At 29.4% G+C, this 12521-nt stretch overlaps 1 protein-coding gene across 1 annotated transcript in view; it reads left to right on the top strand.

The window, feature by feature from the left end:
- LOC123292458 (cubilin-like) overlaps positions 1-12521 on the top strand; it is a 321907-nt gene that overhangs the window by 35442 nt on the left and 273944 nt on the right. Inside the window, exon 2 of the mRNA XM_044873126.1 lies at positions 12001-12067. The gene's annotated coding sequence lies outside the window, so the exon portion shown is untranslated. The remainder of the gene's footprint in view (positions 1-12000; positions 12068-12521) is intronic.

A 12521-nucleotide genomic window follows, 5' to 3' on the forward strand; every position in this document is an offset into this window, starting at 1 on the left:
ACAGAAATAATCTATTGAAAGTTAAATGTTAAACACTTTAATAATAAAATTGAAGAATTAAATGTTAAAAATTAGTCTGTATTCATTCAAAATAATCATAAAACAAGAGAAATGTATATCATTTTACTTGACAAATTTCAACATCAACTCTAGAATATTTCGATAGAAGTTGTATTTGAAAACGTAGTTGTTGGTAACTAGTATTGACTGTAGGAAAAAAACTTTCAAATCAAAGTTGTTTGCCTTTATAAAGTAAATAATTTGTAGATCTTGTTTCTTTTTCAATATTTCTACTGAATTATTTTACCAACAGTCAAGCGATGTGATCTGTAGTGTTAAAAAAAATAAACGCTATACGTACACAGTTTCTTAGAATGAGGATCAAAAAAACCTCAAAACCTAAAGCTTTTCCGAAAACACATAATCTACATTTTTCAAGATTACTTCTAAAATTAGGGTTCTTCAAAACATGAAATATTGACACAAAACCGAAAATTATTTTTTCGTGATATAGTATATTGTATATGATATAGTAAAAAAGTAGCTTTAAAAAATATGGTGGGAGCGCAAATAAATGTACATACTAAGAATTGATACATATATATATAAGATAACTTCATTGCGTTTCCACCATTTATTTACTATAAAAATTAATACTTATTGAAAACAATTTTAAAGCAATTGGCTATAGAAAATTATAATTCATTCAATAGTAAATTCTCCAAATTAGCTTAAACTGTCAGTAATTCAATATTTTTCACTAATTTTAAATTTGAACTTTGTCATGGAAAAAAGCTTGCACTAAATTGAATTTTGGGGAAACTTTAATGGTAAATAAAGGATATCTCCAGAACATTTTTCTCCTCGAATAAGAGAAAACTGCACTGTCTCTCTGAAAAGTTTCGAATACAGACCCTGTTTAGTATTAAAATTTTATTTAAGGATGTACGAACGCTAGGGCAATTTTGAAGGCTTGATTTTTTTAATAAATAGTTTTGAAAATTTTAGGCGGTGTTGAACGATTATTTAAATAAATAAATGACTTCAAAAGTAGACATACTTAACATTTTTCTAATGGGAAAACGGTAGATGGATGATATCTTTTCATAGATTTCTCCAGCACAAGCCGGTAAAAATTTAATAAAAAAACTTAAATTTGAACTAAACTTAAAACCTTAATTAATTATTGAAAACAAAAAAATCCAAATTAAGAATGTGTGAGCACGATAGTGGGGACACAAATGATACAAATACATATTTTCAATTTGATGATGAATTATACTATATCTCGACAATATTTGTCGAAAAGTAAGAATAAAATTTTTCGATATCCGAAAAGTAATTTTCAAAATATCGAAATGGAAAATTTAGCTTTGGATATTTCGAAAAGCAAAACAGTTATCGAAAAATTGCATTCTTAATTTACGTCTACATTCATGAAGTTATAACAATATGCATCATCAAAGTTGAAAATAAGGTACAAATAATTTCAACCCTAAATCTAAAATTGCCTTGGCACTCTCAACACATAAATACGATTTACTATATTTCCAGATCGCCTCTCTCGGTCTTTTCTTTGTGTGGTTATAGTTTAAGCATCATTTATATCATTTTAATAATTGCTGAAGCTCTAAACTACGTGATACAAGTTGCAGGAACAACTGTATAGTTCAATATACATATAAATGTATAGGTATTAGAAAGTGTTACGGTATATGATACAACCAACCAATGCTGAATAGATACATTGATGCTCTTTTTTAAAAGCTTATGTAAATTGATATTTTTTAATATTTATTCATGTCATCGACTCCACTATAGCTCTCTTTATACTTATATATTGTGCTCGCTTGCTGCATGCAGTACAATATTGTGTCGCTGTTGTGTTTCAATGTTTGTTATTATTATCATTATTTAAAGTACTACATCTCAGATACTCCATCCATACTGTTGTGGTCTTATACTTAATTCCAATAATATATTTTAAATACATACCCACACTTTTTATATAAACTCTTCGTTATCATATAAATGACCTACGTATACAGCTTTTTATACCAAGTATATATGAAATATACATAGTATAATAAATTTAGTCCCAAGTAACGCTTATAAATATTGATGCTACGAAAAAAATTTTTGTATAGGTGTTCATAGAATCATCTAAGTAGCCCATTTTTGGTTGTTCCTCCGTCCGTCCCTCTGTCTGTGAACAAGATAACTCAAAAACGAAAAAATATATCAAGGTGAAATTCTTACAGCGTACTCAAGACGTAAAAATACAGTCGAATTGATAACCTCCTCCGTTTTTGTTTGAAGTCGGTTAAAAAGTGAGGTCGAACTCGCGAGCAACATATATCAATTGGGCCTTGGGTTCGTAGGACCCATCTTATAAATCGTTAAAGATAGAACAAAAGTTGAAATGTAAAAAATGGTCCTTATTAAAAAATAAACAACTTCTGTTTGAAACATTTTTTTATAAACCTCACTGTTTACTCACGAGGGCACACATTATATGCAAATTTTATAGTATGATTAATATGGGATTATCAGTTATGTATGCGTGACATGTATAGGTATATGTGTAATGTGATAGGTATATGAGTAACCAACACTGAATACATAGTATTTCAACAATTAACTCAATCAGTTGTTTGTTTTCACACAATTGTTAATAATTAAAAAAGTAGATTTTTGTACTGTATTGGAGGTTAACAGGGATGTAAAAATACGTTTCATCAGAACCAGATTTATGGGGCTTTGAGATTTGTCTGGTATATATTTCAGCATTTTAAATGGGATTTTCAACCTCTTTTTTTATGCAGCTTCTTAAATTTAAGCTAGATACATGATTGAAAATGTAAGTTCAGTCAAGGGAGTTATTCTTGGCGGTGTAACTTTTTCAGCGTTCTTCTCTTTTTTATACCCTGAATATATAAAATATATGTATATCAAGCCATACTAATTTTAGCCCAAAGTTTGTAACGCTTAAATATTGATGATATGAACAAAATTTTGGTATAAGGGTTCAAAAAAATAGCTAATTAATTCATTTTCGGTTGTTCGTCCATCCGCTCATCTTTCCTTCCGTTCGTCTAGCGTGCTTAAGATGTAAAAAGTCAGTTTGAGTTTGAAAATGTGCAACATAGGTCAATTGCGCCTTTGCCCCATCATATTGACTAAGTAACCCGTTAGAAACACAACAAAAATTTAAATATAAAAAATATTCCTTTCATAAAATGCAAATATTAAAAAAAAAACTTCAAACAACTTTTGTTTGAAACATTATTAAATAGTACAAAACTTTGGTGTCTATTTTCTCCAAAACTATTAAAGATAGGGAGTTGAAAATTTGTAAGTAATTTTAACCTAACTGACGGTCCTAACTAGTGGACCGATAAAATTCTAAAAAATACTTCCGTAAATTTTCGAAATATTCTAAAATCAAATTTATAATTGTGTTAAACTTTTCTAATTTATCAAAAATAATGCACGCACTGACGTTCAACTTTGCATACAGGGGGTATTTCAACAATTCACTCAGGCAATTGTTTGTTGTCACCTGTTATCTCGTAATTTAATGTTTTTCATTGTGTTTATGACTCTGCGCACCTTCACATTCCAACCAAAATGAGTTTGAGTGTTGATAACTTGTTTGGAAATGAAGTTAATGTTGAGAAAATGCAATTTGTTAGGTTCATTTACCAGCTCTTCTTCCTACTCTTATATGTATAAATTTAGAATTCAAAAACATGAAAAGACAAAAAAATCATTCCAAAAAAATATACCTTATAATGAAGCACCTAATGAGGGGGAAATATGATCTTAGTAATGGAGCTGGGTTGCTTTTGAGTTTTTTTAAAATAGTAACTGGCACATTCATGGTTGCATATTTTAATTTTATTATTATTCTGAATATGTAATTAAGCGGTAAGACAGGACTCTCTTTATGGTTGTGTATATAAAACTGATGTACAGTAAACAATCTTGGCTAAATTTTTAATTCATTTTTCAAGTTTTTAGTCGTGATTTTTTTTGCTTTTGGATATGATGCAGGGTTATGTTAGGTAAGATACAATATTTGTGTTCTAGAATTCATCGCTTCGAAAGGAGAAATGCAAAATAACCTTATAACGAGTTTTGCCGAAGTTAAAAACAACAAATTCGATTTTCGATTTTTTTGCCATAATCTTTTCTTTTCTTATAGAATTTGATAAAATTCAATTTTTATGGTAAATTTGACCTAAAAACTACAAAAAATTGGTTCATTTAATCATTTGACGAATAGGTTTTGAGATATCGTCTGAATTTCTATAACAAATTATTAGGAGAACCTTGACTCAAAATTTTAAAACGCAATCGGTTTACTATTCTAGTATTGTTCATCGATACAGAAAATGTGCTTTGTAGTGGCTATGCAAACTAGGTGTTTTTTATGATTCAGTAGTCGCAAATTGCAGCGTTTATTAATTTTCGATCACGTTTCAAGCTATGGCGCAATCATCTCGATGCTGCCATATCCCTTCCTAAATCTTCCAATTACAGTGCCAATGATAAGTCAATGATTGTGTAGCTTTTTTTATATTTATATTATTTGCACCGTGTATGAGTTTTATTGGAGGCGTTATCATGGTAACGCTACACTACTTTATTAATAGAACAGTATGGATGGATTTATAATTGCATGGATTGGTATTGCATGTATGGCTTACATTGAAAATTTAATATTATTGCCTAACAAATTTAAATAAGTAATTATGATAATTTACATTCAAAAAATTATATTTTTTGCAATATATTTGTGCAATTTGGTCTCTTATTTCCACAATTTCTAATGCAACACGTTTAATTATGTGCTATTTTTCAATAATTTTAATTTGACACTTAAGAGATTTAAAGAATTGCAAATTAGTCATAACAGCCTTCTTTAACGCCAAAATTATTCACTGGAAGCGCTGGCATCGATTTTATTGTCCCTACCATGACTACGCACACAACGAATAGGGCTTTGAACCTTATTTGATTAATAAATCACGTTTCAAAGCTAATTTTAAGAATATTTATTTTCAGAGGAATTTTGCAAAATATAGGTAAGTATAATTTAAAGACAAGCAGTTTAATACAATAGATTAGAAATACTAGTTGACTCTTGAAAGAGGTACCTGTATGGAGCAGTATACATATGTAAAAGCTTGAGGTGTTCGAATTGTATGTGTTGAATCACATTAAAATACAATAAATATAAAACAATAATTCCAATTTCTTGAAGCACTTTAAAACATAAAGAATGAGAAGTGTGAATGCATTGTAATATAATATATATAATCGATAATATATATAATTTTATAATGTGGTATCGTTAGATCATCAATGAATAACAACAATAACATAAAGTGTAATATGCAGAACCTCCATTTACCTCTCCACATTATACAAACATTATATATCTATGGACGAATAAATATACCGTGTGTCAATTTAATAATTTTATATGCTCAATTTTATTAATATTAGTCTCTAAAATGATAAAGCGTGTAATGTCATATTGGCAGGTAGTATAGTAGGTGGAGGGGACAGCTAAATTGACCGCAGCGCTGTTATATTATAAAATTTGCAATAAATCATGCGTTTTATTTAAAATATGATTATAAAAACATATTTTCAATTCTTTACATGAAAATGATATAGTAAATTTCAAATGGGGAATCGGTCAAGCAGGATTACCAAGCGGGTTACCGCTAGAAGTACCACTCTCACTTGCGTGCCACCTACAGTCTGAAATTGGAAACTCCCTGCTTGACCGATTCCCCATTAAAATTATTGAAAACAATTAATTAAACTTGCCTTAGATTTTGAAAAAATAAGAGACGAAATTGAATATAATATTTTTTAATAATTTTGAGTGTAGACCAGAATAATGAGAAAATAAAAAATGCAAAACTTGTCATGAAAATCGGTATATGGGTATAAAAAAATATACTAATTTTTTTTCGATATCTCTAACCATCTCTGACGCTAGGCAAAATATTAAAAATCGATCCTATTTGTCAATTTGTAGTAGAAGTATGTAGTTCAGATTTCGATGTCTTCATCTAAAATGCGACACACTTAATGTAATGGAAACTTTGAACGTGATTTTCACCCACTCGAAAACGTCGGATTGAATTGAAACTTCGCACTTATCAAGGACCGATTAAAAAAAATAATAATTTAATGAGCTTGTCCGATTCTATAATCTTAATAAAAACTAAAAAACTTGCTTTTGAAGCTAGCTGAACTAAAAAATAATAGATTAAAATCCAAATACACACGAACTAGCTGTACTAAAAAGTAGAAAATAATTTCTATAAGTTGAAAAACAGTGTGGGATGCTTTTTGAGATATTTTATAATGACTTTTTTATTACCAATATCTGTCAATAAATTTCTTTGAACTTACAGAAATTATTTACTATTGTTTAGTTCAGCTAGTTACAACAGCGTGTTTCTTTAGTTCTTTAAACTTTTGTTTTGGTAAAGTAAGCCCCTGAAGAAATACAGTTAAAGACAAGTGGAAACAAACAATTGTCTGAAATACTGTGTATAGACAGTGTTGATTACGCTATCGCTTGTTTTTTGACGACAAGACAGGAAAGAAAGATATCCACTCTTACATAGCCACACGCATGTAACTGATATTCTCATATAATACATACCATAAAATTTGCGCCTTTACGCCCTCGTGGGTAAACAGTCATGCGTACAAAAAAATGTTTCAAACAATACATGTTTATTTTTAAATAAGAAACATTTTTTACATGTAAACTTTTGTTACCTCTAACGGTTTACAAGATGGTTCCTACGGACCCAAGGCCCAATTGACCTATGTTGCTCATTTACTCGACCTCACTTTTTATGTCCTAAGCTCGTTGTAAAAATTTCAGCTTTATATCATTTTTCGTTTTTGAGTTATCGTGTTGACAGACAGACGGACAGAAAATCGGAAATGGACTTATTAGGTGATTCTATGAATACCAAAATTTTTTTCGTAGCATCAATTTTTTTAAGCGTTACAAATTTGGGACTAAACTTAATATACTATGTATATTTCATATTTACATGGTATAAAAACACTATAATTAACAAGTAGATCATTTTGGTATGATTTTTCTTAAATATTATTAAGTCTTATAAACTTATATTTTACTAAACGAAAGTAATAAAAACAATAAAAACATTTTTTTCGTTATTAATTATTTTAAAGAAAAGGCGTGATATTAATTTTAATTTATTAATAATATCGTTTCGAATTTACCAAAAACAATAGAATTAATAAAATAGCATTATTATTATTTTTATACCATGTATATATGAAATATACATAGTCCCAAGTTTGTAACGCCTAAAAATATTGATGCTACGAAAAAAATTTTGGTATAGGTGTTACCTAATTACTCCATTTCCGGTTGTCTGTCCGTCTGTCCGTCTGCCTGTCAAAACGATCACTCAAAAACAAAAAAAGATATCAAGATGAAATTTTTATAGCGTGCTCAGGACGTAAAAAGTGAGGTCGAGTTCGTAAATGAGCAACATAGGTCAATTGGGTCTTGGGTCCGTAGGACCCATCTTGTAAACCGTTAGAGATAGAACAAAAGTTAAAATGTAAAAAATGTTCCTTATAACAAAATAAACAACTTTTGTTTGAAACGATTTTTTTTAAACATCACTGTTTACCCACGAGGGCGCTAATTAGGTGCAAATTTTACAGTATGTATTAAAATGGGAATATCAGTTATATGTATGTGGCTATTTAAAAGTTTATATCTTTTTTTATTTACGTGACGTCAAAAAACAATCGATTGCGTCATCAACACTGTCTATACTTGGCATCTCAACAATTAACTCAGTCAATTGTTTTTTTTTTCACTTGTTTTATATATTATATAGTAAAAAAATAATCTTCACCACTGATATAAGAATAATGAAAATAAATTTTTCTAGATTATATTTGAGAAGAAAACTTTATCAAAGTTTATCAATTAAAATTTTTTACCTTAAGGCTCTGAATAAGTAACTGTAAGTACCTACTCTTTGGGTAAGAAAGAACAATGTTACATACAATATATATTGCGGATAGAACATAATAGCTAATGAACTTTTCTTAGTTATATATTGTTACTACATAAAGAATCACTTAAAACAATTAATCAAGTTTTTCCGTTTAATTTGTAAAACATTCACTTTATGCTAAGATTAGCATATATGGTAATGGAATCACTTGAAATATCTTGCAAAAAGTTGTCTAAACCAGCTTAATGGTAAACGGGAGATTGATAATAGAATAATAATCATTTTTGGGTGTGGCATTTATGAAAAATTGAATGTAAATTTTTAAGCTGGCTCTTACGTTTATCTGTTTGTATTAGTATGTGTCGATAAGGTATTGTGTATCCCATTGATCAAAATAACTTAGTTTAGATTTTCAGAAAGCATTTTGTTATTATATCGCTTTTATATTATAATCGTAATTAAATATAATGGGACTGATGATATTTGCAAACACTAGAAGTTCCTCCCTATATCCATTCCGGAAAATTTTAGGCTATGGTCCTGTCAATTTTAAACTTTGTTCTCATTAATTCAAAATGATAAGGATACGACTCACCCGCCACAAATAAATATTAACTGACATGTTCTTAGCTTAAATTTTATATACAAAAGTTTATATGTACTTTGAAGGTTTATAATATAGAATCTTAAAACTATAAGTTTTTGTGGATTCTCTCACAACTCATCGTTTATTCTGCAACAAGAATAAAAGTCTTAATACTGTTCAAGGTCCTGCATGTATTTAAATTCATTTTACCACCCAATCAATAAGTGATTTTTAACGTGATGGAGTTGAAAAAATGTAAAAAAACGAGCCCAAAAATATACAGACACTACTATGTCACATATAGAGTTAACAAATAAGTTTTATCGATAAAAATGCTCCAAGCAAAAATTTTTTGGGTATATAAGCGGACATTTTACTCAGACATTCAACTTGACCTAGGATGCCATTTCCACTATGATAAGATTCTTGCTCATACATAGCGATCGTTACTTTCCTAATAGCAACGATTTCTTCTGTAATTTGGGCCACTTTCCGTTCATCAAAACCCAGCTGAAATAATGACAGTTAGCAACTTTTACTTATGATGAGTTACCGTGCGCATTTGGTGAATTTTGCCTCAATGTCATAAAAGGCAGGCAGGCAAAAAGGAACTTAAGAAATATCCTGGTGTTATTAAGATTAAGATTAAGATGTTCTTGAAAGCATTGTGTGGGTTGGATGAAATACCTTTGTTTCAATTAAATTCGATTAAATTTTCACTCGGTATTACTAAATAATAATACCTACATTAAACTCCTACACATCTCCATGACTCCAAACACCTATAATATCATCTACACGATTCGAACTTAACTAACTGTGTGTATATCATTATTGTTGTTATCTAACTACATATATTTCTACTGCGATATTTCCATCAACTTATCATGCATGATGCAAGATGCATGAATTAATTAGGTAGATATTAGTTGGTAGCAGACTGAGTTACGTATGCTACGTACAGGAATGTTCAATAAGATGTTACCTCTTAAATGAAAAACATTTTGTGCAAAAAGCTGTTATCATTTAAATGGGTGGGGCATGTATTTTAAAAACTTAATATGAGAGAAATGTTAGTAAAATTTATTACGTAATATGATAGTATATATTGTCGTTAATAAATATACGACTTCTCCGTTTAAGTGGTAATATCTTATTGAACCATGTGTCTTTCTCAATAAAGTGGTAAAATATTTTTGGATAAAATGACTCTCATTTACGTGGTAATATCTTATTGAACAACCCTGTATTCTAAAGAATTTGTCGATAAAATACTAGATGAAGACAGTGTAGAAATACACGTATTTCTAACACATCTTTATGGGGACTTCGTTGGACCCTTGAATCCTTGCCAAGATGTGAATATTTCATACAAACGGGTATTCGTGTCTCATATATCTAAGAAGTTTTGAACGACTTAATCAAAATGTTCTATACTGGTTAAGATTTTAGCGTCATCAAAAAATTGATAAACTCACCGGAGAAAAACTCACCCTCATTTTCACAAAGTCACACATCCCTGTCTGTAGACATATTTCTTGTTTGTAGACATGTTGATTCTTAGGTCAAGCGTGGGGAATAAATTTTTATGGTTCTATAATAAGAATAATGCTTATACATGGTGTAATAAATACTGTGATCAAAACGACATAAAAACTTGCATGACAAGCTAAAAAAATTTTCATGATGCCACACATTTTGACATTGACAATTTTGGTACTTTCAACTTGACTAAATTGCATTCTCAGATGGCTTTTAAGCATATTGTGGTATAATAGAGTAGTAATCATTATCGTAAAAAAGTTTGCACTATTTCTTGTGTGCCTGGACTTGCAGGAATCCACCGAGATGATAAGGAAGATAAACTTATCAAAATGGACTAAAAATGAAACAAATATAACATAAAAATATAGGAACCTAGACAATGGAAGTTGGAGTTTAGACTTGAATAAAATTCTGACGACTCTTTTTAAATGAAAGTACTGATATTTTAGACATCCGGTGAAGACTGTTATTTATTACTTAAGTAATTAGTGCCGTGAATTGTGAGTTTATTATTTTCAGATAAAATCAAACACATTAGTAATAATAATATTATCGATCATATTACTTATTATGTAAACAAATAAACATGATTTTAATAATATTGAGATCATTTAATTTGCATATCTTAGATCGATTTACATTCAATATTAACTATATTATAGCATATTATCTTACTAGGTGTTTAGATTACTCTTACAATCTTTCTAAAATCCAAATATTTTATGGCATGCCAAACTTGAAATCTTTGATAAGTAAATCGGCTATGCCAGATCGATAATTACATGATTTCATCTTCTAATTTCAATGGAAAGTGATTTCAGTTTCTTTCATTCAGAATAAAAATTTTGTTTCTTATAAAATTACAACTAAAATCGAATAAAAACATACTCTCATTGAAGTTTTACTATCGATTTTCACAAATTTAAATGTTTCTTGCCAGTTATGGTAACGTTTCTGAAATACTTGCAACCTGGCTGTTTTGTTAGAATCTAGATGACCCCGGTGAACTTAGCTAGAGCGATTATTAATCTTAATTAACCTGAGACTCCAATTCATTAAAAGCTATCTATCTGCAGCTCCAATTCATTATTAGTTCACCCGCTTAGTCCGTTAAGCTTGAAAGTCCACCCTCTGCTTAGCCCGCACGCTAAACACAAATTTTACTACTATCTCTCAGACAGGCCTGGCTGAAGCCTTCGGCAGTGGAGCCACTACGCTAGTATTTATCTCTAATAAATATCTATTCACAATACCTGAATAACAATAAATTATACCTCAATACCATTTAAATACCTGTTCACAATTTTAGATAAATATGGTGGAGCGCAAATAAATACATAAGTACATAATAAGGTAATACAAAGCATTATTTATATGCGTTTCCACCATTGATTGTGTTTAATCTTTTGTGTTACAATTAACCTTCTACAGACAAATAATTAACTCAACGAAAAAAGAATTAGCGAAATTGTTCCATCCATGTTTGAATTGTCTGTGACATTCGCACTAGTGAATAAAATGTAAATTATCTATGTTCTGTCTTCGATGGACCACGTGGAAATAAGAAAAAGTTTTACAGAAACGCTTGAAACTTCAGGCTTGTAACATAAATTTTTATTTACTAAAAATTTATTATACTTTTGAAATTGATAGCATGAAACTTTTGAAATCGATAGTTTTTTGTGCCAGATTCAAAATGTTGAAAAAAGAGAATAGTTCGTGCATAAATGAAAATTTTTCACAATTTCTTGGTTTTATTACTATAACTTATTATTATATTATTCGCATATTGTTCTTTAAATAGATTTTTTTTGTTTTCAGGTGAAGCTAGGGGTCCTAGGACTTTCATTCCCCCCCGCACGCCCTTGCTTCCGACTCTGGCGATATGGTAAGTGAATTTAATATTTATTACTCAAATACTTTTAATGAGAAAAGCAAAAACTGTATTGATGAAAAAATTTAGAGGAGACTTCAGAGTAAATATAGGTGTTTTAGTAAACATGTTAACCGTCGACGTTTATATCTCTCCGTGATTAGACTTTTGTGCATTGAATTGGATCCTGTATTGTTCTAAATGTTTACCACATTTGCATATTATTATCGTTAATTGCACGAATGAGTTTATTATTGTTAATGTCATTCAATTGAACGAGTGGATAACATTTCAATTTCAATTGGTCATTATGTTAATTATATAGCTCATAATATTTATTAAAAATAATTTATTAATAATAATTGGTTTATGGTTAACTAGAAGCGAATTTCATTATTAATTAGATATGTGTGTAGTTTTAAAAAATAAGACAAACGTAACAGGCTGAATACGGAAAATTTAAACGGCG

Source organism: Chrysoperla carnea, chromosome 2 (genome assembly GCF_905475395.1).
Source record: "Chrysoperla carnea chromosome 2, inChrCarn1.1, whole genome shotgun sequence".
Classification (NCBI taxonomy): Eukaryota; Metazoa; Arthropoda; class Insecta; order Neuroptera; family Chrysopidae; genus Chrysoperla; species Chrysoperla carnea.